Below are 27,651 nucleotides of genomic sequence, written 5' to 3'. Positions count from 1 at the left end.
TAACACTGAAAATAGAGTCAGTATTACCCAGGAAAGTGGCAACAACCACAAGGAAAAAGTGCTTGGCTGTTAAGACAGCTCATTGTAGTCTCCCTCATCCCTCCCTTGGACCTGGTGAGCTCCCTTGGACCATAGACCAAGCCTGATCATATTTTATATATTTATGTATGTATATATATATGTATATATATAGTCCTCAGAAATATTCAGTGTAGATGGGCACCAGTTGCTCATGCCTGTAATCCTAGCTACTCAGGAAGCTGAGATCTGAGGATTGCAGTTTGAAGCCACCTGGGATAGGAAAGTTCCTGAGACTTTATCTCCAATAAATTATGAAAAAATGAAGCTAACCTGGAACAAAAGAAGCTCAGGGATAGTGCTCAGGCCCTGAGTTCAAGCCCCAGTACCTGCATCAAAAAACAACAAAAACAACTCACCAAAGAAAGAAATAGTGATATAGGTACTGTTATCAGTTCTTTTTTACACATGAGGTAACAGGTTAGGTAGCTTGTCAACAGTTGTACAGCTAGACAGTCAGTGATAGAGCTGGAATTCAAATGCAGGCCAACCCATTTTAGAGTCTATGCTCTTAACCATTGAATTACATTAGTTCTCAAATGAAATAAGGTAATTTTAAGATGAAAATGCATACTACATTCACGTATATATTTTTCTTTACTTTTGCCTGTTCTTATTGCGTGTTTTTTACATAGAGTAAGGCAACTTGCTTGTGTTAGCTGGAGTATCTAAGGTACTTGGTAAAACATCGTCACTCAGTTTAAATGTATATGATGGGAGGGCTGGGAAGGTGGCTCAGTGGTAGAGTGCTTGCCTTGTATGCATGAGGCCCTGGGTTCAATTCCTCAGCACCACATAAGTAAAAATATGCTGGATGTGGCTCAAGTGGTAGAATGCTAGCCTTGAGCTGAAGAGCTAAGGGACAGCATTCAGGACCCATGACTGACAAAAAACAAAACAAAACCCGGATTTCTTTTTGATAATTAACTCCCATTTTTCAAATATTTTAGAATGTACTGGAATGTTTTTGTAGGTAACTTTTTTGATTGATATTTAGAATGTATTAGAATGTTTTAGTAACTGTATTTCTTTTGTTGTTGTTGTTAGTCGTGGGACTTGAACTCAGAGGGCCTGGGTGCTGTTCCTGAGCTCTGTTTGCTCTAGGCTAGCCATCTACCACTTTGAGCCACAGCTCCACTTACGGTTTTCTGGTGGTTAAAGAGATAAAGAGTCTCACAGACTTTCCTGCCTGGGCTGTCTTTGAACAGCAGTCCTCACATCTCAGCCTCCTGAGTAGCTAGGATTACAGGCATGAGCCATCAGTACTCAGCTTTTGTAGCTAACTTTTTGATTGGTATTCTTTTTTTTTTTTCTTCTTTACATCAATACTTGCATTTTTAAGAGTTAAGGTGTTTTTCTTAAACTCTTTCTGTTTTTTATAGTTTTAAAAATAGTTTAAAAAGTTTTATGAATTTGTTCCTGAGCTCTATATATATTTAGTTTTTATTTTTTGTTGTTGGTCATGGGGCTTGAATCAGGGCTTGGTGTATATGTTCAGTTGATGGTGATCATGTAGACAGGCATTTTCCTGCAACTTTATCATGAATATCTATTCAATACTCAATTACTCAATATTACTTAATATTACTCAATATTACTGGGTAGATGTTTATATAACATGTTATTTGTATTGTTTTTAAAATATGCACTTAAAATATACTCTGAGAGAGCACAAGAAAATGAAAGAGCACCACTGAAAATGAAGTGATTAAGCCCATTTATGGGCAGTTTTTAGAGTGAGATAGATTGAAGAATGGAGCCTGATTTTTTTTCTTATTATTGATGTTGAATGCATATTTGGATATTGTAAATTATTTGTTTTATAAAAGCTGCTAAAAACTTTTTTCATGTAGGCATTTAAAAATCACTCTTAGTTTTGGAAAGTTTTTCTCCTCAAAAGTCAAGCTGGGCACCACATGTCTCATATCTATAACCCTAGCCACTCAGGAGGCTAAAACCTGGAGGAACAGTGTTTAAAACCAGCTGCAAAATGACAGGACTAAGGGTGAATAATGCAGCAGTGGTACTCACTAGATACTATTTTGAAAATTAACTATATAATTTGTGGGAATAAGAGGGAAAAATTGGGTTGGGGAAATGGCTCAGTGGTAGAGTGTTTGCCTTGCATGCATGGGGCCCTGGATTCGATTCCTCAGCACCACATAAACAGAAAAAGCTAGAAGTGGCACTGTGGCTCAAGTGGTAGAGTGCTAGCCTTGAGCTGAAGAGCTGAGGGATAGCGCCCAGGCCCAGAGTTTAAGCCCTATGACCCGTGGGGGTCAAAAAAAAAAAAAAAAAAAGAGGGAAAAATTGTGAGAGAGCAACAGAAGCGGTACCATTGTCTAAAAAGAAATGTATTTTTTGCCTGACTTTCATATAACCCCTTTGTATAGTAGCTTTATAATAACAATTTTTTTTTTTTAAGTAAAGAAAAAAGACAACAAAAACAACAACAAAACCAGCCCAGGCAGAAAAGTGTGAGACTCCATTTCCAGTTAACGAGCAAAATGCTGACTGAAAATCAAGTGATAAAAGTACTAACCTTAGCCGGCACTGGTAGCTCATTCGTGTAATCCTGGCTTCTCAGGAGCCGAGATCTGAGGATTGAAGTTTGAAGCCAGCCCAGGCAGAAAAGTCTTGTCGAGACTTTTTATTTTTTTTAAGTAATTTTTTTAATTGAGATTAAGTGATTATGTAAGTTTCACAAATTTCACAGTATTGTGGGATAGTGATACTTGAAGTCACAAACACATTTTAACTTTCACAAGGCAAATTGTCATCATATTCTATAAAGTTTGTGAATGAATTCTATGAGCTTTGACAATACAACTATTACTCCATATAGGGTGATATGCAAATTTCTTCCCTTGTGTTTAGTGTAAGCTGTTCCCTTGCCCTCTCATTACCTCTGTCCCATCGCTGCCCTTGAGGCGGTGAGACTCAACTCCAATTAACCTCTCAAAAACCAGAAGTGGCGTTTTGCCTTAAGTGGTAGAACGCTAGCTTTGAGTACAAAGAGGCTCAGGGTCAGCGCTCAGGCCCTGTTCAAGCTCCAACACCAACCAAAAAAAAAAAAAAAATTACCTTTAGTACTAACAAGAGGAAGAGTCCCTGAATTCAAGTCCCAGTACTGGTATAAAAGAGAAAAAAATGTTTTCTGGTAACAGAACAAATTGAAAACAATCAAATCCCAAGGAAAAAGTAAAATCCCTCATACACTACTTAAAAATACATCTGTAAATACTTCAGTAAAAACAAGTTTTTTAAAAACTTTTTAAAAATGTTTCTACTGCTAGATAAGAATTTGAGAAAATAAGGTGAGTAAAGCTGAACGTTTATTCACACATTATGTCTGAATATCTGACATGTAAGAAACTTGAATTAAGAAACTTGAAATTAAGGGATATTGTCTAAATAGAAAAATTTCAAACTGTGGGTGCCAGTTCTACTTAGCCAGTGGGTTTTTTTTTAACCCCCCCCCCCCCAACTTATGTGCCTTCTTCCTTTCCTTCTCAGATGTGCAAGTTTCAGGAGTTAAGTAAGATGTTTCAGATTTGATGTGTTGTTATGTAATAATGGTCTAAAATGGAATAAGATGTGGTGGGACTAGAACCTGAGCTGATGAAGGTCAACAACCAGATGGAAATGAAAATCTAAAACCTTTAGCAAAAGGAAACTAGAAAGAGGAAATTCTACATACTGAAATAATACATCTGCTAGGCAGCTGTGCATTTCTTACTCATAAGTTCTGTTGCAGAAATAGCAAAAGGAAAACATTTTTAAATGAATTGAGCATCTGTTCTAATCAATAATTATATGTACATTTTAAATTGTGTAATACGCATTTGATTCATATTTTAAATGTATTCCCATTTCCTAGGAGCTTCTCAGCTTCTTTGTTGAAAATAACATCCTTTTTTGGGGTTATATTTAGATTTCCAGTTTATATCTTCAAAGCTGAATCAATATCTTATTAAATTATACATCAGAAGTGGTAGTAGTAAAAGTGGTAGTAAAACGTGTGATGCTGTTGCTGTAGCAGCAGTGTCATTGCTTTCATCTTTGTCAGTATTACGTGATCATCAGCCGTTGGCCTAGACTGATTGTCAGTAGAAGTGGAAAAGCTTTAGTTTACCAAGTAGTTGGTAAAGAAGTAGAAAAAAAATGGTCAAAGGTAACCCTTTAAAAGGGCCAGTTGTGGGGTTGGAAAAGTGGCTCAGTGGTAGAGTACTTGCCTTGCATGCCTGAGGCCCTGGGTTTGATTCCTCAGCACCACATAAGCAAAAAGAAAAAAGCTGGAAGTGGCACTGTGGCTCAAGTGGTAGAGTACTAGCCTTGAGCTGAAGAGCTGAGGGACAGTGCCCAGGCCCAGAGTTCAGGCCCCATGACCGGACACCCCCCCCCCCCCCCAAAAAAAAAAAAAAAAAGGGCCAGTTGTTTTTATAAGAATTTAAAATAATGGGTGTTTCTTATCTCACACAGATTTGCAAAGGAAAGAAAGATTTTTTTCTTTTATTGTGAAAATACCTACAGAGGGGTTACAATTACATGGGCAAGGTACTGAGTACATTTCTTATCAAGTATTGTTGCCTCCTCCTTTGGAAAGATGTTTTTTGAAGCTAGTGATAATCATTCTGGTAAAATCAGATCAGGAGAGCATTCCCACCTTCCTCCCCCCACTAAAAAAATAAACAACCAACTAAACAAGAGAAAAGAAAACATGTTATTTTTATTTATTATCTAATTTTAAAATCCAAAGTAAGATATTGCAAGTTTAATCAAATAATTTTTTTTTTTTTTTTTGTCGGCCGTGGGGCTTGAACTCTGGGCCTGGGCGCTGTCCCTCAGCTCTTCAGCTCAAGGCAAGCGCTCTACCACTTGAGCTACAGCGCCACTTCCAGTTTTCTGGTGGTTTATTGGAGATAGGAGTCTCACGGTCTCTCCTGCCCGGGCTGGCTTTGAACCGCGATCCTCAGATCTCAGCCTCCTGAGTAGCTAGGATTACAGGCGTGAGCCACCAGCGCCCGGCTCAAATAATTTTTAAACTAAGCTTACTTAGAGTTTTAAGGATGATTTGATCTTCAGAAACCTATATTAAGTTAGGAAAAGAAAAAAGAAAACTTTCTTACTTTATTAACCTGATAAAATGTGCCCCCTAAATGGTAACACAAACCCAACTAGTAAAATATTTCCCATGACTAAAAGAAAAATACTAGCTGGGCACCAGGTGCTCACACCTGTAATCCTGTCTACTCAGGAGACTGATATCTGTGGATCATGGTTCAAAGCCATCCCAGGCAGGAAAGTTGGGAGACTCTTATCTCCAGTTAATCAGCAAAAAAAAAAAACAAAAAAACGTGAAGTGGAATTGTGGCTCAAGTGGTATAGAGCTAGCCTTGAGCAAAAAAAGTTCAGAGACTTCACTTAGGCTCTGGAATCAAGCCCCAGGATCAGGATACACACACAAAAAATTTACCCATTAGATGATGCCTCTAGTTTTCTTCATACTTCAAAAGTCCAATTTCTGAAGTGGTAAGATTTTGTCCCCCCTCGTCTCCCCCCCCCCCCCCCCCCAGGTTTCATACTTGCTAAGCAGGTGCTTGTACTGCTTATCTCCTCCAGCCCCAAGGTGTTTTTTGTGATATACTGAGGATTCCAGTTAACATAGGTCAGGTAATGAGTACATTTCTTTCTGAACAGTGTTACCTCTTCCCCTCCCAATTTTTTCCCTTTCAAACCCCCTCTCCAAGTTGTATAGCTCATTTTCAATGTAATATCTAGTGAGTATCACTGCTAAATTAGTTTACCTTTTGTTCCATTATTTTTGTGCTTGCTTTTATCCTCCCCCAAACAGATCAATTTATATAGAAGACAAAAAGTACAGAACTCAAAAACAGTGACAAAAGGGGAAAAACAAAAACAAATTACAAAAAGTAAAATAAAAGTCCTCTTGTTTCCATTTTTTGGAGTTCATTTTGATAACATCATTTTATATGATTATATACAAATAGCTATTGAGCCTTTGTGCTCCTCTCCGGAAGACTATCCTCCTTTGGTCTCACTGTGTGAATTTTGAGTCCTGTTTAACTTATTTCAACGTGTAATTTTTTTTGTCTTTTACCATCCATTGTGTTTACTTGTAAATTTATAGGCACAGTCTAATTGCTACAAATGAGGGAAACCGTGCACCCTATGTTTCTTTGGGCCTGGTTTTCTTCACTTAATATAATTTTTTCCAAGTCTTTCCATTTCCTTACAAATGGGTCAGTATCATTCTTTCAGATAGGAGTATAGAATTCCACTGTGTATTTATACCACATTTTCTTGATCCATTTGTCCTCTGAGGGGCATCTGGATTAATTCCATATCTTGGCTGTGGTAAAAATACTGCAATGAACATGGTTGTAGTGATAGTTTTAGTGTGGCCTGGTTTGTGGTCAATGGGAAAATGCCCAAGAGTAGAATTGCTGGGTCTTGTGAACCTCCATACTGCTTTCCAGAGTGGTTGAACAAGTGTATATTCCCACTAACAGTGTAGTAGCATTCTCTTTTGGCCACACCCCATCAGCATCTGTTATTGTTAACTGTTTTCTTGATAATGGCCATTCTAACTGGCGTGAGGTGGAATTTTAGTATTGTTTTGATTTGCATTTCTTTTATGGCCAGAGATGTGGAACATCTCTTCATGTGACTATTTGCAATTTTTACTTCTTCTGAGAAGTCTTAAGTCCTTAGCCCATTTATTAATTGGGTTGTTGTTTCTTTGAGGATTTGTTTTTTTGGGGCTTAATTTCTTAAGCTCTAAATATATTTTAGATATGAGATCTTAGTCTGATGCTTAGCTAGTAAAGATCTTCCTCCCATTCTGTGGGCTTTTCTCCCATTCTATTATCTTGCTAGCTATGTCCTTTGCCATGCAGAGACTCTTCAGTTTAATGCAGTCCCATTTATCCAGTCTTTCTTTAAAATTTCAACCTGTGGGGCTGGGAAGGTGACTCAGTGGTAGAGTGCTTGCCTTGCATGCATGAGGCCCTGGGTTCGATTCCCCAGCACCACATAAACAAAAAGAAAAAAAGCTGGAAGTGGCGCTGTGGCTCAAGTGGTAGAGTGCTAGCCTTGAGCTGAAGAGCTGAGGGACAGTGCCCAGGCCCAGAGTTTAGGCCCCACAACCAGACCCTCCCCCCCCCCCAAAAAAAATTCAACCTGTGCCAAGGAGCCTAGTGTTTCCCTTATCCCTTCCTGTGACATTTTCATGGTATTTGGCATTACATTGAGGTTTTTTGATCCGTTTGGAATTGATTCTGGTGCAGGGTGATAGCATCTAAGGCTCTAGCTTCAGTTTTCTGCATCTAGATAGCCAATTCTGCGAGCACCATTTGTTGAAAAGGCTGTCTTTCTTCCATCCTGTGTTTTTGACTCCCTTATCAAATATTAGGTGGCTATAAATCCGTGGGTTCATTTCTGGGTCTTCTATTCCATTGGTCAGGCCTATTTTTGTGCCAGTACCAAACTGTTTTTATTACTACAGTTTTGTAATGGAGTTTGAAGTTTGGTATTGATATTCCTCCAGCATTGTTCTTCCTGCTAAGGATTTTTTGCTATTTGGGGTCTTCTATTATTCCACATGAATGTTTGGATTGCTTCTTCTGTATCTTTAAAGAATGTTGTTGGGATTTTGATGGGTAGTGCATTAAATTTGTAGAAGCTTTGCAGCCCTGAATTTTACAAAGTTTTTTTTGAGTCTTCCTTACTCCTCAGGGTGCTATATTAGGCTTCCCATAGCTAGGATAACAGATGTGTGCCCCTACATTCAGCTCTTTGAGAAGGAGTTTTGTGCCCCCATCCCCACCCTGGCCTTAAAGGGTAATCAGAACAGTCTCAGGTACCCAGGTATCTAGGATTACAGGCAGGATTACTGGCTGTTTCTGAGTGTCCTTAGAATCTAAAACTTCCCTCTGATGCCTCTCTCACTCTTCTATAAGAAACTTATTTTGGACCAGCTAAGGAGGCATAAAATAGGATTTTAGTCAGATCAACCTGGGCAAAAATGTAATTATTCTATTCTGTTCCACTCCTACTCTGACCCCCTACCCGACTCCCACACAATCCATTCACCAGTTGTAAGGCATCTGGTCTATTTCTATAACTTGGATATTGTGAATAGTGATACAAGGAACAGGGATGTAAAGGTAATTTTTATTAAATCCTGTCTTGCAGTCTTTCAGATAAATGCCCAGATGGTAGCTCAATTTTTAGTCTTTTGAGGAATCTCCACACTGGAATATCTGATTTCTTTGGTCACAAAATCACAGGAATTGTTAATGCTATTGTAAACCCTGCCTACTCTCATAATTAAAGAAGTTTAAAGTTTAGTTAAGGTCAGTAAAAGTAAAGATGAATTTTTTTTCCATCTAAGTTTAAGGACCTCCTTGAATTTTTGAGGCCACAGGCCCTAATTAATAATCTCTACCAGGGCACTTGATTCACATAAGAAGATACTAGTTCTTTTGTACTTTAAAGGGTAGGATTTTCCTTCCAAACTCCTTTTTGTTTAGGTCTGGAAGTGCGTTATCTTCCTTTTGCCTCTGTTTTCTACCTTTAGGACACTCCTTTTCACTGTCCTTGGTTTTCAAACAAAAATAGTTTTTTAGTGTCATGCCATCACATAGTAAAAACCAGTTTTTACTTCTTGCAGTTTTTGTGAAACCTTGCTTTACTTATCTCTGTTCTATGAAGATTTTATTTTGTATGGCTCTGTCTTCACTATTACTTTTGTCTGTTTCTTGATTATCTCAGAATATCAACCTCTTCTGATATTTTATACTTTATCTTAGCCACCTGTGGTCTTGCCCTAGATCTATCATGCAATATTATAACTGTAATCTTCCTCCATAATTTTATTTTCAACTATCTTTGATGATCACATTCTGTCTTCTCAGTTTACTCCTTGTAGTATCAACAATATGTTTGCCTTGTTGGATTCTTTTCACTTTTCCCCATCACACTTTCTCTACATTTCCTTACATTCCTATTCAGTTTAATTTCTGTTGTAAGTTATAATTGTGCAGTTACAAGTTCTCTCATCTCCTTTGCCTACAGTTGCTCTATTGCTTAGTTGGGAAACCCTTATATTGGTTAAATCTGTGTGTCTTACTCTCAGCTTTTTAAAAATATGGTAAAAAATTACTGTGTTAACAATTTTAGGTGTACAACACAGTGTTGCTAGTTATATACACATCTTTGTATAACAGATTATAAAATTTTTCATCTTGTCTGACTGAAACTTAGTATCTATTAAATAGTTTTGTATTTCCCTCTCCTCCTTACACCTGGCAGCCACCGTTCTATTTTCTGTGTTTGAGTTTGATTACTTTAGATACCTCGTTTAAGGCCCTCCTGGGTCATCCATGTTGTAGCATATGACAAGATTTTCTTTTTTAAAGACTTGATATTTCTTTATGTGTGCTTATAATTCATTTGTTGATGGGCCTTTATTTTGGTTCTACATCTTCTCTATTGAGCATAATGCTGTACGGAGTACAAATACATCTTTGAGATCCTGTTTTCAATTATCTATTTTTTGGCAGTCCTGGAGTTTGAATTCAGGGTTTTGCTTGCTAGGTAGGCACTCTACCACATGAACATGGCTCCAACCCTCTTCTGCTTTAGTTATTTCTTTCAGGTCGCTAGAGGGCTCAGGTAGTAGAGTACTTGCCTAAGAATTACAAGGTCTTGAGTTCAAACCCCAGTCCTACTAGGAAAACTGATTTACTTTTAGCAGTTCACAGTGGTTCATGGCTATAGCTCTATTCAGGAGGTATGGGTAGGAGGATAGTAGTCCAAGGCCAGCCTCAGGGAAAAATGTGATCAACAGCTTACTATATATCCTTAGAATGACCTCCCCTTGATCAAAAATATTACAAACCAGGAAGGGGAGTGGTGGTGGTGAGAATGTTGAAAGGGGTGACATGATCAACATGCATTGTATTCATAAACTGCTTTATTAAATGGCAACTCCTTTTATAACTGAAGATAATAAAAGAATATTAAAAACCAAGCTGGGTATTAGTGGCTCATATCTATAATCCTAATTGCTCAGGAGATCTGAGAAATATGGTTTGAAGCCACCCTGGGCAGGAAAATCTGTGAGACTCTATCTCCAATTAATCGTCAACAAGTTGGAAGTGGAATTGTGTCTCAAGTGGTAAAGTACTAGTCTTGAACAAGAGAGCTTAGGGACAACTCTGAGGCCCTGAGTTTAAGCCTCAGAACTGGTGAGTGCGCAACCCCCTCCCCCAGAATATTAAAAAACAAAAACAAAAAACGAACTTTCTTTTACTTTGACTATCTTTTTAATCTTCATATGAGTTTTGGTTTAAAGCATGTGATAAGGCTTCCTAAAAGTATTTATATAGTTTCTCAACACTGTTGACCGACAATCAGCTTTTGGTGAATTAAACTGAATGTTAGAATTTAAATGAGGGTCTGGGGAGGTGGTTAAGTGGTAGAATGCTTGCCTTGCATGCATGAGGCCCTGAGTTCAATTCCTCAGCACCACATAAGCAGAAAAAGCTGGAAGTAGCTCTGTGGCTCAAGTGGTAGAGCACTAGCCTTGAGCTCAGGGACAGTGCCAAGGCCCAGAGTTCAGGCCCCACCACAGAGCAAAAAAAAAAAAAAGAACTTAAATGAAATGATTTGCTGTTTGCATTATTGATTTCACCCTTTATTTAAACCATTGTCTCAATTCAGAGCACAATTATGTGAAGTAGAATGGTTGATATTGTATTAAAAGATTTAAGTTGAGTAAGAACATGGGAACAAAGTCAGCCTTTAAATTTGGTGATTAATAGACCAGGGGCTACATAGCAGTGCAGAAAGAGATTACTAATATTGGATACTTAGATTTTAGTTTGAGGAAGAATAAACTTTTACATACAAAAAACAATAAAATAAACATAGAATACAACAACAGAGTGTGAAATATGGCCATATAGATGGCAGCTTTCATCTAAAGTAAAAGTTATATAGTAGAGCAATTATTTAGGAATAAAAGGTAGAAGTAGTAAAATCAAAACATGCAGGAGTGCTCTGTGTATGTAAGCCCAGTTAAAGACATGGAAGCCCTATAGCAGTGCCTCCTTATTATCATTCAGTCAGGAGGCTGAAGTGAGAGAATTGTGAGTTCAAGGCCAGTCTGGGCTGCTTAGTGAGATCCAATCAACAAATAACATGGAAAATATAATCCTCAGGTTATATGGCATATGTACTTACTAACAATATGTGACATGAGGACATTGCACATCTATTTTGCAGGTATTATAAATTGGCTCAATCTTGAGGTAAAAGAATTTGACTGAAAACATTTTAGAGGAAAGTGAAGTACTGTTGGACTAGGAGGGTTGATTTAAAATTTTTTATCCATGGACACACATTGTATTTCTAATCCAGGACTGGTTTAAAGGGAGATAGATATGAGGGAGTACACTAGTGTCCCCAAGGCTAAATGAATACTTTTAATTATTATTCTTGCAGTAAAAGTTTTCAAAGCATTCCATTCTGTTTAAACATATATTGAATTAACTATGCTGTTAAATGAGTTGAAAATGAGTTTTCCTGTTTGGCTAAATGATTCAGGCTGAAAAATCTGTAGGCTTCTTCTTTCCTCCAAATTCATCTTAAGCCTTGTCCCTTTACTTATGCAGTTGAAGTATTAAGAAAAGTTCATAAGTGAAACTCTTCTAGAATTGAGGAAGTAGTGAGTTGAACAGTATTCAACACTTATTCAACACTGGTCTTGGAGCTAGAGAAGAGACAACTCCTAGAAATACATTAGTACACTGGTAGTTTCAAGTAAATTAGTTTTCAGATCCCGAACTTTAACCTGTGCTGTTTCCTAAAATTGTTCTTCCAAGTTTCTCCCGCAATTTCTCATATTGCTTTCCATCATGGCTTTTTACATAATATAGAAAAATGGCATATTTCTCCCCTAGTCTCTGTTCTTAATTGAATGCATTCACATGCTCTGTAGTGAAAAAAAAAATCTCAAGATAAAAAGGGCCTCAAAAACCAAGAGAACAATCCCGGAACAACTGGATATCCAATCGCAAAAGAATTAAGTTGGACTTCTGCCTCATATCAAATAGAAAATGGACCAAAGACCTAAATATAAGAGCTACAACTATAAAACTCATAGCAGAAAAGGGTAGGCATAAATCTTTGTGATCTTGTATTAGTTTCTTAGGTAGGACATCAGAAGCATAAGCCATCAAAGAAGAAAGGATATAAAAAGTGGACTTCATCAAAATTAGAAACTTGTATTCAGCAAAGGACACTTATCAAGATATTCTGACAACTTCCCTCTTGTTTGAACAGTTTTCTCTGTATCATTTGTCTCTGAACAGTTTTATATAAAGTTAGCCACAAATTAGTCATAAGGGTCTTTTCCTGGATTGCCAGAATGGGATGTTCCAATTAGTTTGATTTAATTCCACATTGGAGGAAGAATGACAAACTAGTGGGGTGGGATTCAGTGTCCCACTGAGACCCTTGTGGCCAAATTTAAACAACAAAGTTTAGAAGAAGTTCCTTTTAGGCTGGGCTAACTTGGAGTCCCTTCCCTTCCCTTCCCCTTCCTTCTGTTTGTTCCTTTCTTTGTTCCTTCTTTATTTCTTTCTCTCTCTCTCTCTTTCTTTCTTTCTCTTTCTCTTTCCCTCCCTCCCTTCCCTCCCTCCCTCCCTCCCTCCCTCCCTCCCTCCTTCCTTCCTTCCTCCATCCCTCCCTCCCTCCCTCTCTTCCTCCATCTCTCCCTCCTTCCCTCCCTCCCCCCCCCCCCACTTTCTTTTTTTTTTTGTCGGTCATGGGGCTTGAACTCAGGGCTTGGGCACTGTCCCTGTGCTCTTCAGCTCAAGGCGAGCTACAGCGCCACTTCTGGTTTCTAGTGGTTTATTAGAGATAAGAGTCTCACGGACTTTCCTGCCCACGCTGGCTTTGAACTGATCCTCAGATCTCAGCCTCCTGAGTAGCTAGGATTACAGTTGTGAGCCACCGGCGCCCGGCTCCTTCCTTCCTCCTCCCTCCCTCCCTTCCTTCCTGATTCTGGGTATTGAACTTTGGTGGGCCTGGACACACTGTCCCTGTGCTTTAGTGCTCAAGGCCAGCTCTCTATCACTTGAGCCATAGCTCCATTTCTGGCTTTCTTTTGGGTGGTTAATTGGAGATATCAGCTGGGCGCTGGTGGGTCATGCCTGTAATCCTAGCTACTCAGGAGGCTGAGCTCTGAGGATCACGGTTGAAAGCCAGCCCAGGCAGGAAAGTACCAGTGAGACTCTTTATCTCCAATTAAATTAACCACTCAAAAACTGGAAGTGGAGCTGTGGTTCAAAGTGGTAGAGCACTAGCCTTGAGCAAAAGAGCTCAGGGACAGCACCGAGGGCCTGAGTTCAAGTCCAACAACCAGCAAAGAAATAAAGTCTCACAAACTTTCCTGCCTGGGCTGCTATTGAACTGTCATCTGATCTCGGCCTCCTGAGTAGCTAGGATTATAGGTGTGAGCCACTGGTGCGCCCTCCCCTCCCCCACCCCCCCTCCCCTCCCCCCCAGGTTGGAGTACACTTTTAAATCTATTTTGTGGGTCATCTTCTAGCATGGAAAAATGTTGCTCATGTTGCTATAAGGTTGTATTTACACAAAATGTCAACAGACAACAAAGTTTTACAAAGAAAATATAAAACAAACCCAACAGAAACAAATATTTAAAAGTTCACTTGTTTGAGAAATACTTATAGGAGTCATCTCTATAAGCGGCACGGAAAATACTTCAGAGAGAATCAAAACTGCAGTGACAAAAACCAGAATAGCCTTGTAATATTGAAAAATAATTTAGCAGTCTCAGAAGCTTCTAGTTATCTCTATTGCATATAGCACTTTAGGATAGTAATTATGACTGACCACATTACCAGCACTGTCAACCTCTCCTTGTTACAAATAGGAACACATGTACATAAGCTTGCACTGGGCTAGTGTTATCAGTTTTAATTTTGTGGACACTTGCTTGACGACAAAGTTTTCCAAGCATTCTAACTCAGAAGATTTAAATATTTGGGGGAATCTCCAACCATTAGTATCACAGCTAAACAGATATCATCTATACATACTTAGTTTTTACCTTTGGGATAAAATTTTGACTTTTTGGCTGGGTAAAAAAATAGCTATACAGCTGCTGATTAAAATTAAAACTTTAGATCTTTTACAGGTTAGGAAACAGTGCCTGTGACCCCAATAATACTATTATTATAGTATTATTGCAGTGTATATAATTACTAGTATTATTTCCTTATCTATCTCTCATATAATATATAGTAATTCTTACTTAGGTAAGTTCTGTCAGTGTAAGCCAGTTTTAAATAGCAGGGCTACCCAAATAACAGGTTTGGGGTTTTATTTTATCTAAATGTATTCCTGTTTTGAATTAAAGAGCTAAAAAAGAAGGCTTATTATTTTCTGTAGAACAACAACTGGTGAAGTGAACCAGTTATGAAGCCCAAACATCTGGGTTGAAATATTTGTTTAACTTAATCAATTTATTTAAATTAATTTTGCAGTTACTGGGGATTGAAACTGGGTTGAGTTCTGGCCTTGCCACTTCTTAGCTGTGTGATTTTGCTCAATTATGTAACCATTGTCATGTATTAATGGAATTACAGTAGTACCTAAATCAAGGATTATCATATTCATTAATATTTCATCTAGTTCCTTAGCAAATATTTAAACTACACAGAGTTGCACATTCTGTTCAACAGCCCACTGTGCTTTTACCTTATTTTAAGTATTCTGTCCCTCCTTACTAATTCCATTCTTTTTACTGTAGTCTTTTATCCAGCTGTCTATGTGCTTTCATCTTTCTGTTAATTTATACATACAAACACACAGACATAGACACAGATACCAGTTAGCCAGTTCTGTTTTGGAATTTCAGTGTTTTGTATTTTCATTTGACTTGCTAGAAGAGGGGAAAGGAGAGTTTAAAAAAGCGTAGCAGTGGGCCAGAATATTTTTAAGCAACAAGTCACAATTCAATTATTACAGTGAAAGGTCATCTGTATTTTCATTTTATTTGTATAGGGAACAGGATTTCTAATGTTTGGATTATATATTTTCTTATTGACAGATTGGTTTTTAAATATTGTAGGATAGTAATTAGTTAATTTAAAATAACAAGCAGCAGTCAATTACTTATACAGTTAGTATATGAATTTTCTTCTGCTGCTGTAACAAATTAACACAAACTATAGTGGTTTAAAGAGTACAAATTTATTTCCTTACAGTTTTGCATGTGAGCAGTCCACCAGGATAAGATGAAGGTGTCTTCAGGGCTGCATTCCTTTCTGGAAGTTCCAGGGGACTGTGGTTCTTTGACCTTTTCCACTTTTATAGGTCTGCCACATTCTTGGTTTGTGACCACCTATCTGCTTATCTTCATGGTCAATGAGGTCTTATTTCTGTGACCTTTTGTCACTTCCTTCTCACTCTTTCTCTCTAAACATAGCGGAGAAAAGATCTCTGCTTTTAGAGACTCATTCTGTTAGATTGGGCCCAACAGGATAATAAATCCATCCCAAAATTTGTGCTCTTTATAGTACACGTAGTAATATTTACAAGCTCCTTTTTTTTTTTGCCATTTAAAGTAATAGGTTTACAGGTTCAAGGATAAGAATATGGACAGCTTTGTAGTTACTGTTATACTACCTCTTGTAGGCTTTTAGTCAGCTACATAAGTCTAAACTGTTCATTTTATTTATTTAGATAAATGAAAGGACTAGAATTGGACCAGATTGAATCTTGTTTTGCTGTATATCAGCACTGTGACTTTAGTCAAATTCTCTGAACTCTGATGAAGGGATGATACTGCTTACTGCTGTTTATGGAGATTAATAAATTTAAGGATAAATTAATAAATTTAAGGAAATATCTAGGGCCAGGAGATTTCCAACAGCTGCTTTGTTGTGAAAATCAGATTAAGTCATGCATGAAAAAGTGCTTTGAAATATATAAAAATTATATAAAGTTTTGTTGGTATTTTAGGGTACATTTAAGAATTTTTGTCAGTGGGACAAAGTTCATTATATTCTTCAGTATTTAGCTAAAAATCTGTTCTCTTCCAGATAGTCAGATGAAAATATTTCTTTTAAAAGGGAAAGTGAAAAGATAATATAAGAATTAAAAGTCTTGACTTTCATACAAGAGTTAAATCTTGACGTGACTAGCCACTAGCAATTAGAATTCATATGTGTCTAGATTATTGTTATACTAATTTTTATAACTATCTACTGTCCTTTGTTGTAAATTCAAAATACTAAATCCACCTTGGATTAACAAGGCTAATTTTTATAAAATTTTAGCTGCATTTTATTGAATCTTACTCAGTTCATTTAGAATTGGTTTTGTTTATGTACCCCATGTTTGATACTCTCTTAAAAAATACTACCTAACAAAATAATTTTTTTTTGTTTTAAGTGACTCAATTTCTTTTTTCTTTAATTTTCTTTTCTTTTTTGGGGGGGGCCACGGAGGAGGGAATCATTGCACTATAGTAGTGAATAGATCTTTTTTCCCTGTTAGCATCAGAAAGATGCCATTTTGAGAGGCTAAGAGGAAAGAAGGAAAAGAGATTAAGTTACAAGTTCTTTGTTTCAGAGCCTACTCTTGCACTAGAGGAGTTTTGGAGAGGTTAGCATGTGTATAAGCCACAGTTAATCTTCCACCCTGCCTCCACTTGGGGAACAAGAGACTTAGTTTTTCTAAGTCTAGTTTTTCTGAGTTGGTCCCAAATGAGGGCCATTTAAAATTCAATATTTGTAAAAGTTGCTAAAGACCATTTATATAATTTAACATTTCAAGTAAGCCAAAGATTATTTCTTTGTATACTCAGATGTACTTCTTAAAAATGGTTTTTTGAGAAGTCTAAAAGTTACATTTTAATAATGCAGTTAGATGTAAAAATATCGCTAGTTAATATTGAGTAAATTTAAAGCATTTTAAATTATCTTTTGAAGAAAAAAATGCCATTTGGCATAACATGAAATGCATTAGATTACTTATGTGTTTCAAAACTGATAAAATTCCCTAAAGTGGTTACAGTATTTCCTTTGTTCTATGTCCTTGCTGCTCTTATATAAATTAAGACTTTTAGATAAATACTTTTAGATAAATGAAGAGTTTTCAGCTCTGTGCCTTTGGCTCAAACCTATAATCCTACCTACTTAGGTCTCAGCTCTAAGGATCTGGATTTAGGGTGGGCAGGAAAGTCCATGAGACTCTATCTCCAATTAACCACCAAAAAAACTGTAAATGGAACTGTAACTCAAGTGCTAGTCTTGAACAAAAAAAAAACTCAGGGACAGCCCAGGTCCTGAATTTAAGCCCCAGGACCTGTACCAAAACTTTAAAATTTTCACATAAAGATTTCCATAAAAAGTTGCAATTTCATATATTGTAAATGCTAATTGACTTTCCCCCCCAGGACAGCATTAATTAAAACATGATTTTTTTTTTTTAAATCAGTTATGGGGCTTGAACTCAGGGCCTGGGTGCTGTTTCTGAGTTTTTTTTCACAGGCTAGCACTGTGCCACCTGGAGCCACAGCTGTACTTCAGTTTTTTTTGGTGATTAATTGGAGCTAAGAGTTGCATGGACTTTCCTGCCCAGGTTGGCTTTGAACCGTGATTCTTGGATCTCAGCCTCCTGTGTAGATAGGATTACAAGCCTGAGCCACCAGTGCCCCACTTAAGTTTATACTTTTAGGACAGTTTTTGAAAGGGGTGAGAGAAACAATATGTTAGAGTTTGAAAACATTTTTTTTTCTTCAAGTTGTATAACATAGTCACATACCACACTGGCTTTTCTTCTTTTTTTAAAAAATTTAAATTGTTACTATAAATGTGATATATAGAGGGATTACAGTTACATAAGTTATGTGAAGAACTTATTTCTTTTTGGACAGTGTCACTCCTTCCCTTGCTCTTTCCTAGTTCCCCAGCCACAAGTTGTATAGTTCATTTTCAGCTTAGTACCTAGTAAATACCACTGCTGCATTGTTCATTCGTTGTCCCTCCATTTCTTTTCTTTTTTTTGGGGGGGGGGGGGTTCTGGTCGTGGGGCCTGAACTCTGGGCCTGGGCACTGTCCCTCAGCTCTTCAGCTCAAGGCTAGCGCTCTACCACCTGAGCCACAGCGTCAATTCCGGCTTTTTTTCTTTTTGCTTATGTGGTGCTGAGGAATCGAACCCAGGGCCTCATGCATGCAAGGCAAGCGCTCTACCACTGAGCCACCTTCCCAGCCCTGTCCCTCCATTTCTGTGTCCCACCTTACCCTCCCAAGACAGATCAACAAGGCAAAAAGAAAAGAAAAAGCAGCAACAAAGAAAAAAAACCCACATTTTCATTTTCTGGAGTTCATTTCAATAAATACTATTTTATATGATCAGATATACATAGCCATTGTGTCTTTGTGTTCCTTCCTCTCCCGAGAGTATCCTCCTTTGGTCTGAATATGTGTGAATGCCTAGACCCCTGTAATAATTTATCATGACCCAGTGTATTTTAGATCTAGCTTTTGCGTATGAGAGAAAACAGGTGCTGCTGTGTTTCTGAGCTTGGCTTACCTCACTTAACATTATCACATAACACACTAGCTTTTCTTCTTAATTTATGTGTCTTAATGTGTACTTATTTTAAAAAGATTGATGTGTAGTTCCCTGTCAAAACAAGAAATCTATACACTGTATTATGTAATATTACTGATCAGCAGGTTGAGGTCCTTTTATACTATCCAAATAGGAATTGATCCTGGGCCCATGACAGTTTTTATAATCTTTGTGAGTGGCAGAAACAGTAGTGAACAGTAGCAGGAGGCATCCTATAATGTTATTGCTCTTATAAGAGGCCTGAGTGCTGGGACTTTTAGCTCTACAAACAGGTGTTACAGCTCTCATGCTTGGCATACCTAGAACTTCAGCCCTTGAGAAAGGTGGTGTTAAGTTGGGATCCTCAGCCCTTAACAGTAACAGAGAAAATATTACAGCTCTCAGGCCTTTCCCAGCATTCAGGGCCCTATGGTTTCTCTTCTGTCAGGTTATTTTCAGCCTCTGTCTTACTTTAGCCTCAGAACTGCTTTTTACTGTTGGTCTCTGCTGTTGCTCTATTACCATCCTTAATAGTGCTGGTGTAAGGGCTCTGTTGACCACCATCGTCACTGTTGCTACCATGGCTGTTGCTTCCTCTAGATCAATAGCTACGTTGCTGGCCCAGTGCTGGCTTTACTGCTGCATCTACAGCTGCTGGTTTCACTGTCACTGCTGTTTCTGAGCTGCTGCTACTGTAGGGAGACTACTGCTACCCACTGCTGCTGCTGTTGTTGCTCTGTGCACAGTCTGTGTATGTATATGTGTGTGTGTATGTGTGTGTGTACGTGTATACGTGTATGTGTATAAGTACATGCACACATGCTAGTCCTGGGGCTTGAGTTTCGGGCCTGGCCACTGATCCTGAACTTTCTTTCTTACTTGAGGCTAGTGTTCTACCACAAGAGCAACAGCTTCAGTTTTGGCTCTTTGGTGATTAATGGAAGATGAGTCTCATGGACTTTCCTGCTTGGCTGTCTTCAAACCATGATCTCAGCTGTCAGCCTCCTGAGTAGCTAGGATTACAGGTGTGTGCCACTGGCACCTGGCTTCTTGCTTTCTTTCCCCTTCCCCTTCCCGTCCCTCCTCCCTTTTCCTCTTTTCTTTTCTTTCTCTTTCTTTACCAGATCAGCTGCTCTTGAAAATCAAAACTTGGCAAGAAAAGACAACTTGAGAGAAGTCTATTGGCCTAATATTGCAGTACAGGGTGGGGCGGGGGAGGGTAGCATAGGCAGTGTTTTCCTGATTGGCTTTTAAGTGAGCTGAACAGCTAGAAAGGGTTTGACAAATTTATGTACACCAATTTTGGAAGTCCAAAAAATAAAGAATTGTATTTACACCAGTTACAGAGCTTCTGTTGGGCCAGCAGGGCAACTGCATCCCCTCTGGCCTGGGTGGAAATGGCTGCAGTGTCATTTAGAGTTTGACAAGAACTGTGATGACCAAGTTTGGTGTACGCTATTAATTGGGCAGTGCTTTCCGGGGCCGGCGTTGTGCTTCTGCACTACCAAACTGTGCTTATAGTGTAGCTTCTTTATGGAGTCTGTGTAGTGTGCTAAGCAACTGGTGCTGGTATGAATGCTGTTGGCTGGTTGTATGGCTGATACCTTCATTCAAGGCTGCCAGGGCACCTGGGAAAGGTCTAACATAGGCTTATCAGTGGTATTAACAGTGCTTTAACTATGCTTAACTCCTGTCCTTTCCTGTGATCAGGGAATAGTGGGTCCCTATCATTTTAAACATATATCCTCTTAATCATTTAGGCTGCAATATCCAACAACACAAAACTTATTCTCAATTATCTCCTTCAAATACCTTCTAATGCCAGGCACTGGTGGCTCACACCTGTAATCTTAGCTACTCAGGAGGCTAACATCTGCAGATCATGGTTCAAACCTAGCCTGGATAGTAAAGTTCATGAGACTCTTATGTCCAGTGAACCACTAGAAAACCAGAAGTGGCGCTGTGGCTCAAAGTGGTAGATATATGTTTAAAAATCAAACGTAGGTAAAACTCAAAGACGAATGAGAAAATGGGAAAAATCTCAGGGCTGAATCTTAAATTTTTGGATCTTTAACTTATACTTTGTTCCAAAACTTGGCATGTTTGCTGTTGTTTTGGATTAAAAATTATTACTTGAGCTGGGTTCTGGTGGCTCACGCCTGTGATCCTACCTACTCAGGAGACTGAGATCTGAGGATCACAGTTCAAAACCAGCCCGGGAAGGAACATCCGTGAAACTCTTATCTCCAATTAACCATCAGAAAACTGGAAGTAGCGCTGTGGCTCAAGTGGTAGGGCACTTGCCTTGAGCTGAATTGCTCAGGGACAGTGCTCAGGCAAGTTCAAGCCCTACAACCAACTCCCCCCCCCCCAAAAAAAAATAATTAATTGATAGATTTGAGATACATTTTGTCCACATTACTTGACACATTTTCTTGTTCTTCATTTAAGATCATGTGTGCTTTACATTATATGTAAAGTGCACAAACAGTTTTTGGTAGTAGGAGGATTGAACTTAGGGCTTCATGGTTGCCAGCCAGGTGTTCTGCCATTTGACCCATTCTCCCAGCCCCTTAGTGCCCCTTAGTGCACTCAAGAGAAGGTGTTACTTTATTCCCTGGGTTAGCCTGGGCTAGCCTACTTGTGCTTCCCCATATTGCTGGGGAAGACAGGCACATGTCTTGTACCCAGCCATTAGTTGAGTTGAAGTCTTGAGAACCTTTTATGTCCAAACTGGTTTTGAACCACAATCCACCATACCTTCCTCTCAGGTAGCTAGGATTACAGGCTTGAGGACACCAAGCCTGGGCCTTGTGTAGTGTAATATATTTTTATAATTTCAGATTTTTTTTTTCTGAAGAGCAAACCCTTACTTTGCATTTTTGTAAGATGGTTGTACTTACTCCTGGTTGATACCTGTCAAAAGGTAAGATGAAGCAATGACTTCTGCTGGATTCAGAATGCTAGGAAATAAGAATGGAACTTTGTGAACTCTTGTAAACATTTCTGGGGCTGCCATATAACTTGTAGAGTACTTGTCTAGTAAGTGCAAGGTCATGAAGTTTGATCCTCAGCTAGGTACCACAAAAAAAAAAGGAGGAGTGAGAGAAAGAAGGAAAGGAGAGACAGGAAAGGGAAAAGAGGAAGAAAGAAGCATTTCTACTTGTATCTGTAAGAAGTCATATTTCTTAGGACTTAATTCATAATAGCTATGATTAATGTGATCTATAGAAAATATACGTTATGAAAAACAAACTAAAACAATTTTTTTTTACATGAAACTAAAATAAAATGCTGCTGTGAGAGGGAAAAAAAGCTTTAAACTTCTTGGATATGTTTAAAGAGAAATTTCCAGAGTGTCTGGATAGAATAAGGAAATTCATATATGTTGAATAATTTACAAACACTAGCCTATCTAGAATAATGTTGTGTAAGTGTTTATAGGGATGGCAACTATATAAAAATGTTATTTAATTTCCATTGGTTGATAAAATCTTAGAAATAAATATTACCTGTTAGCTTTGTTTGTTCATGGAATCTATGATAATTTCGACAATTTATTTCGTCTGTTTAGTCTTGCCTGTTCTGTGGTCCACTCCTATCAGTAGTGTCTAATTGAGACCAGCAAGGAAAACAAAGCATTCCTTTACATCAGGCACAGTATTTGAAGACTATGATGTAAAGGAAAGGGAGAAAAAAAATAAGGAATTTGGAATGGAATATCACATTTAAATATAACTTGCCTCCTCTATGTCCTGCAGAATAAACATTAGTTTTTATTAGGTGATTGAACCTGTTAATGTTCAAATATCACAGATCCAGTGGTCCAAGCTTAAGGGAGTTGAAAGAAATTCTTTAAAAAAAATTTTTTTATTGTGAAAATACTGTACAGAGGAGTTACAATTACATGAAAGAAATTCTTATAGTTGCTTCTCATTTCTTAACTTTAATTCCTTATCTTTTAATAAAAATTTTTGTACTTTTTAGGTGGTGTATTGTGTGTGTATACATGTGCATGTGTGCATGCTGTGTACAGGGGCACTGGGGCTTGAACTAAGGGCCTTTCTCACTTGGCTTTTTCACTCAAAGCTTTCTGCCACTTGAGACATACCTTTACTTTGTGAGACTTTAAATTTCTGAATACCAACTTGTCAGAAATTAACTGGATTTTTGACTTTTTTTTTAAATTGCAATTGGAGATAGCAAAAAAAAACGGGAGGGCGAGTTTTTTTATTTTTTAAACCTCAATAATTTCCTAACCATTATAGGAAAAGCCAGTTGTCATATCAGAGTAAAAATTTGTTCTCTTTAAAAATGAAGTCAGATGAGTAGAATAAAATACTGACTTTATTGCTCTAACTGCAAATCAAAAATACAACATGATTATAATAATGTCATAGGCTTAGTAAGAAGAAAATTATATTCAGTGTTAACTTTAATAATAGTTTATATTAGTCTTCAAACTTAGAAATTCAGTCTTCATTTCAAACTTAGAAATTCCTTCTCCATTTCAATACTGCTTTCAAGTTCTTGTGTAATTATACATTTAACTTTTGAATCTTTTATTTATGAGTAGGCTGACCTCTTAGCCTTACCATGGGTAAGATTTGTTTGTGCGCACATGTGCGTGTGCTGATCTGGGGGCTTGAACTCAGGCTCTGGGCACCATCCCTGAGCATTTTTGCTCAATTCTAATGATCTACCACTTGAGCCACAGCTCTACTTGCAACTTTTTGGTGGTTAATTGGAGATAAGAGTGTTGGAGACTTTACTGCATGGGCTGGCTTTGAATCTACATCCTCAGATCTCAGCCTCCGGAGTAGCTAGGATTACAGGCGTGAGACACGAGTGCCCTTAAATGTATCTTAAAACTCTTCTAAGAAGTGATGATACTGTCTAATGTAACTTTCAAAAACACCCTGTTAAACTGTTGGAATAGGAATGGACAGAGTTGACATCCACAAAGAGAAGAAATGATGCTTCTAGATAGAGTATATTAGAATCTTGAAATTTGGTTGGGTATAATGGGTCACACCTGTAACTACAGATACTTGGGAGGAAGAGATGGAAGAATTATAGTTCCAGGCCAGCCTGGGCAAAAAGTGAGACTCAATCTCAAAGAACAAGCCAGGCCTGGTGGTTTATATCTTTAATCCTATTGACTTTGAAGGCTGGGGATTCCAGTCCAAGGCTTATCCCAATCAGAAGTGAATAAAGAAGGCTGAAGTAAATAAGCAAAGCAAAGAGGGCTAAGTAAGGTATGGCTCAAGTGGTAGAACACTTGCCTAAGCAGCACATGGTTGAGTTCAAACCCTAGTTCTGAGAAATAAACAAATCTTTGAACTTACTATAGCTTACTGTAAAACTGGATCAATAATCTTTACAGGAGAGAAGAAATGACTAAAAGGGAGGGGAAAAAAGATGAATTAGCAGTTTAAACTTTTTGTGGGAATATACTGAATGAGAGACAGTTTTTGTACTGTAAGATTTCAAAATGAACTATGTTTGTTTAAGGATCTTTTTTTTTTTTGTCAGTTGTGGGGCTTGAACTCTTGGCCTCAGCTCTTCAGCTCAAAGCAAGCACTCTACCACTTGAGCCACAATGCCACTTCCGGTTTTCTGAGTGGTTTATTGAGATAGGAGTGGTTTATAGAGGTAAGAGTCTCAAGGAGTTTCCTGCATGGGCAGGCTTTGAACTGTGATCCTCAGATCTCAGCCTCCAGAGTAGCTAGGATTACAGGCATGAGCCACTGATGCTTGACTTGTTTAAATATCTTAAAAAGCCTCTTAATAGCTTTATAGATCTTCTGGGAGGTGCTACCTGTGAAAGAGGCATGGAGGCAATTAAGACAGCTGCTAATATACCTACAGGTTGTGCACAGGATGGTTCTTCACATATATATCCAAGAGCCTTCATGTCTAAGTATAGTTAGGAAGAATATCTAACAAAGTAAGGGATACATAAGATAAAGGTGGTGAATCATATAGCAGCATTGAAGTTGAATATATTGAAAACATTACTTGAACTGGTAGCTTAATTAGAAGTCAGTTGGCTAATGAAAACCTCACATTACATCTAAGTGAATATGAAAAACATTTAGCTGATAGTATTGGCAAACTCACCTAAGTTTTGAAATAAAATTATGCTGTTAAATGTATTTCATGAAGTTTAAAATGTATTTATCTGTGTAATCCATAGTATGGAGATGTACTATTTATGAATGATGATGAAAAATGCCAATTAAATAATATGATGCTAATTTTAAGATGCATTCTGACTTTATAGTTGTTAAAATGTTAGTATATCAAGAATTGAATATATTAGGATTGAATTATATTAAGAATCAATAAAGTGGAAAAATGCACCTGTGAGATAGATGAAATGACCATCAAGTACCCACACATATACACACAACTATGTATTACATACACCTAAGTGATTTAATTTTATTTATTTATTTATTTATTTATTTATTTATTTATTTATTTATTTATTTATTTATTTATTTATGCCAATCCTGGGGCTTGAACTCAGTGCCTGAGAACTGTCCCTGAGCTTCTTTTGCTCAAGGCTAGCACTCTATCACTTGAGCCACAGCTCTACTTCTGGCCTTTTCTGTTTATGTCGTACTACGGAATTGAACCTAGGGCTTCACACATGTTAGGAAAGCACTCTACCACTAAGCCATTTGTTTTTTAGAACAGTTTTAAGTTTAAAAGTAAAATTGAACAGCATTGAGTAATACGAAATATCCCCATATATCCAGACTTTCACAAACTCAAATTAGTCTATTATCAACATCTGTACTAGAATGGCATGTTCATTACAATTGATTGTCCTATATTATGGTTTCCTTTTTCTCTACTTTTTCAATCCTCTTTCCTCCCCTCCCAATAGATCCTGCTTTACTTTCCTCTCATTCATTTTTTTTTTTCTTCATTTTGAGGAAGAGTTTCTCTAACTTTTTGCCCAGGCTGTCTCCCAACCACAATCCTATCTGCCTTCTGAGTAGCTGACATCTACCATGATTTCCTGCCCTATAATTCACTCTTAACAATGAACATTCTGTGTATTTTGATAACTATATAAGACACATGTAATTTCACTGTTGTAGTATGTATGATGCAGCATAATTTCAATAGTCTAAAAATTCTCTGGGCTCTGTTGTTCACTCCTTCCTACCTCAGACTTGTAACTTGATCTCTTTTGCTGTGTGCATAATTTTTCTATTTCCAAAATTTCACATAGACTAACACAATATACAGCCTTTTCAAATTGGCTTTTCACATAAAGATATGTATTTAAGTTTCTTCCATGTCTTTTTGTGACTTGATAGTGTGTTTCTTTTTAGTGCTGAATAATATTTCATTGTCTAGATAAATTATAATAACATTGCTGTCTGTGGGCAGGTATTTATATAGTTATTTTCAACTCCTTTATGATAAATATTAAGGAGTGAAATTGCTGGATCAAATGGGAAGAATGTGTTTAGTATTTTAAAACTGTCAAACTGTTCCTTCAAAGTAGCTATACCATTTGCATTCTCCTTTTGTGTCATATTCTTCATTTGGTATTGTCAGTGTTGGGTTTTGGTTATCTGAATATGTGTCTAGTGGTATCTAGTTTTAATTTACACATGATTTATGGAATTTCTTTTCTTTTTTTTTAGGGAACTGATTTATGGTTTATAAAAGCCACATTTTTTATAGCAGTTTTTAAAAATTGTGATTAAGTGAATACATAAATTTCACAATTTTCACAGTATTGTGGGATAGTGATACTTAAAGTCACTAACATATTCTAACCTTCATGCGGCAAATTGTCTTTATCATGGCCCATAAAGTTTGAGTTCTATGAGCTTTAATAACATAGTTATTTCTCCCATATGCTTACTTGCTGTTTGTATATATTCTTTGGCAAAGGGTGTTTTAAGGTTTTGATCCCATGTTTTGTGTTATTTTCTTTGGATGTATATATATATATATATATATATATTTTTTTTTTTTTTTTTTTGGTCAGTCGTGGGACTTGAACTCTAGGCCTGGGGCACTGTCCCTGAGCTCTTCAACTCAAGGCTAGCACTCTACCACTTGAGCCACAGAGCCACTTCAGCCTTTTCTGCTTATGTTGGGCTGAGGAATCAAATGCAGGGCCTCATGCATGCAAAGCAAGCACTCTACCGCTGAGCCACCTTCCCAGCCCGGATGTATAACTTTTTTAAGTCCGGTCGTGGGGCCTGAACTCTGGGCCTGGGCGCTGTCCCTCAGCTCTTCAGCTCAAGGCTAGCACTCTACCGCTTGAGCCACAGCACCACTTCCGGCTTTTTTTTTCTGCTTATGTGGTGCTTAGAAATCGAAACCAGGGCCTCATGCATGTAAGGCAAGCGTTCTACCACTGAGCCACCTTCCCAGCCCCAACATTTTTTTGATTATATCTTTTGAAAATACTTTTTCTGAGTTTGTTGATTGACTTCTCATTCTCTTGAAGGTATCTTTCACAGAACAAAAATTCATAATTTTATTCTACTTGAATTTATCAGTTGTATCTCATGAATTGTGCTTCCCATATATGTATAATCTTTTTACTTCCTTTTATTTTGATTTTTGGTTGTGGTATAGATTTGAACTCAGAACCTCATGCTTGCTAAGCATACACTCTACCACTTGAGCCATGCCTCTAGCCCCTTTTGACCAGATGGGCTGCTATCTGCCTACCTGCACTTTTCCATATTTCTGGAGATGACAGGCACATGCCATATTTCTCAACTATTGGCTGAGATGGAGTCTCTACCTTTTATGTCAAGTCTGGCCTCCAGTTTAGATCCCTTATCTCTGTCTCCCAAGTAGCTATTATAGGTTTGAGACACCATTCTCAACTACTTCCTTTTCTTTTTC

General features: G+C 37.7%; 1 protein-coding gene across 2 annotated transcripts in view; it reads left to right on the top strand.

The window, feature by feature from the left end:
- The window catches only part of Bmpr1a (bone morphogenetic protein receptor type 1A), a 130,462-nt gene that overhangs the window by 14,023 nt on the left and 88,788 nt on the right, over window positions 1–27,651 (top strand). The window contains exon 1 of one of the 2 annotated variants that reach the window (XM_042690165.1): window positions 22,520–22,539. The exons of the other annotated variant lie outside the window; for it this stretch is intronic. The gene's annotated coding sequence lies outside the window, so the exon portion shown is untranslated. Of the gene's footprint in view, window positions 1–22,519; window positions 22,540–27,651 lie in introns of those variants that run through there. 2 annotated transcript variants of the gene reach the window in all.

The sequence above is a fragment of the Dipodomys spectabilis genome, unplaced genomic scaffold, assembly GCF_019054845.1.
Source record: "Dipodomys spectabilis isolate Male_0828 unplaced genomic scaffold, ASM1905484v1 ptg000136l, whole genome shotgun sequence".
NCBI classification, from domain to species: domain Eukaryota; kingdom Metazoa; phylum Chordata; class Mammalia; order Rodentia; family Heteromyidae; genus Dipodomys; species Dipodomys spectabilis.
Note: the sequence above shows the minus strand (reverse complement) of the source record. Positions and strands in the feature narration are given on the sequence as shown.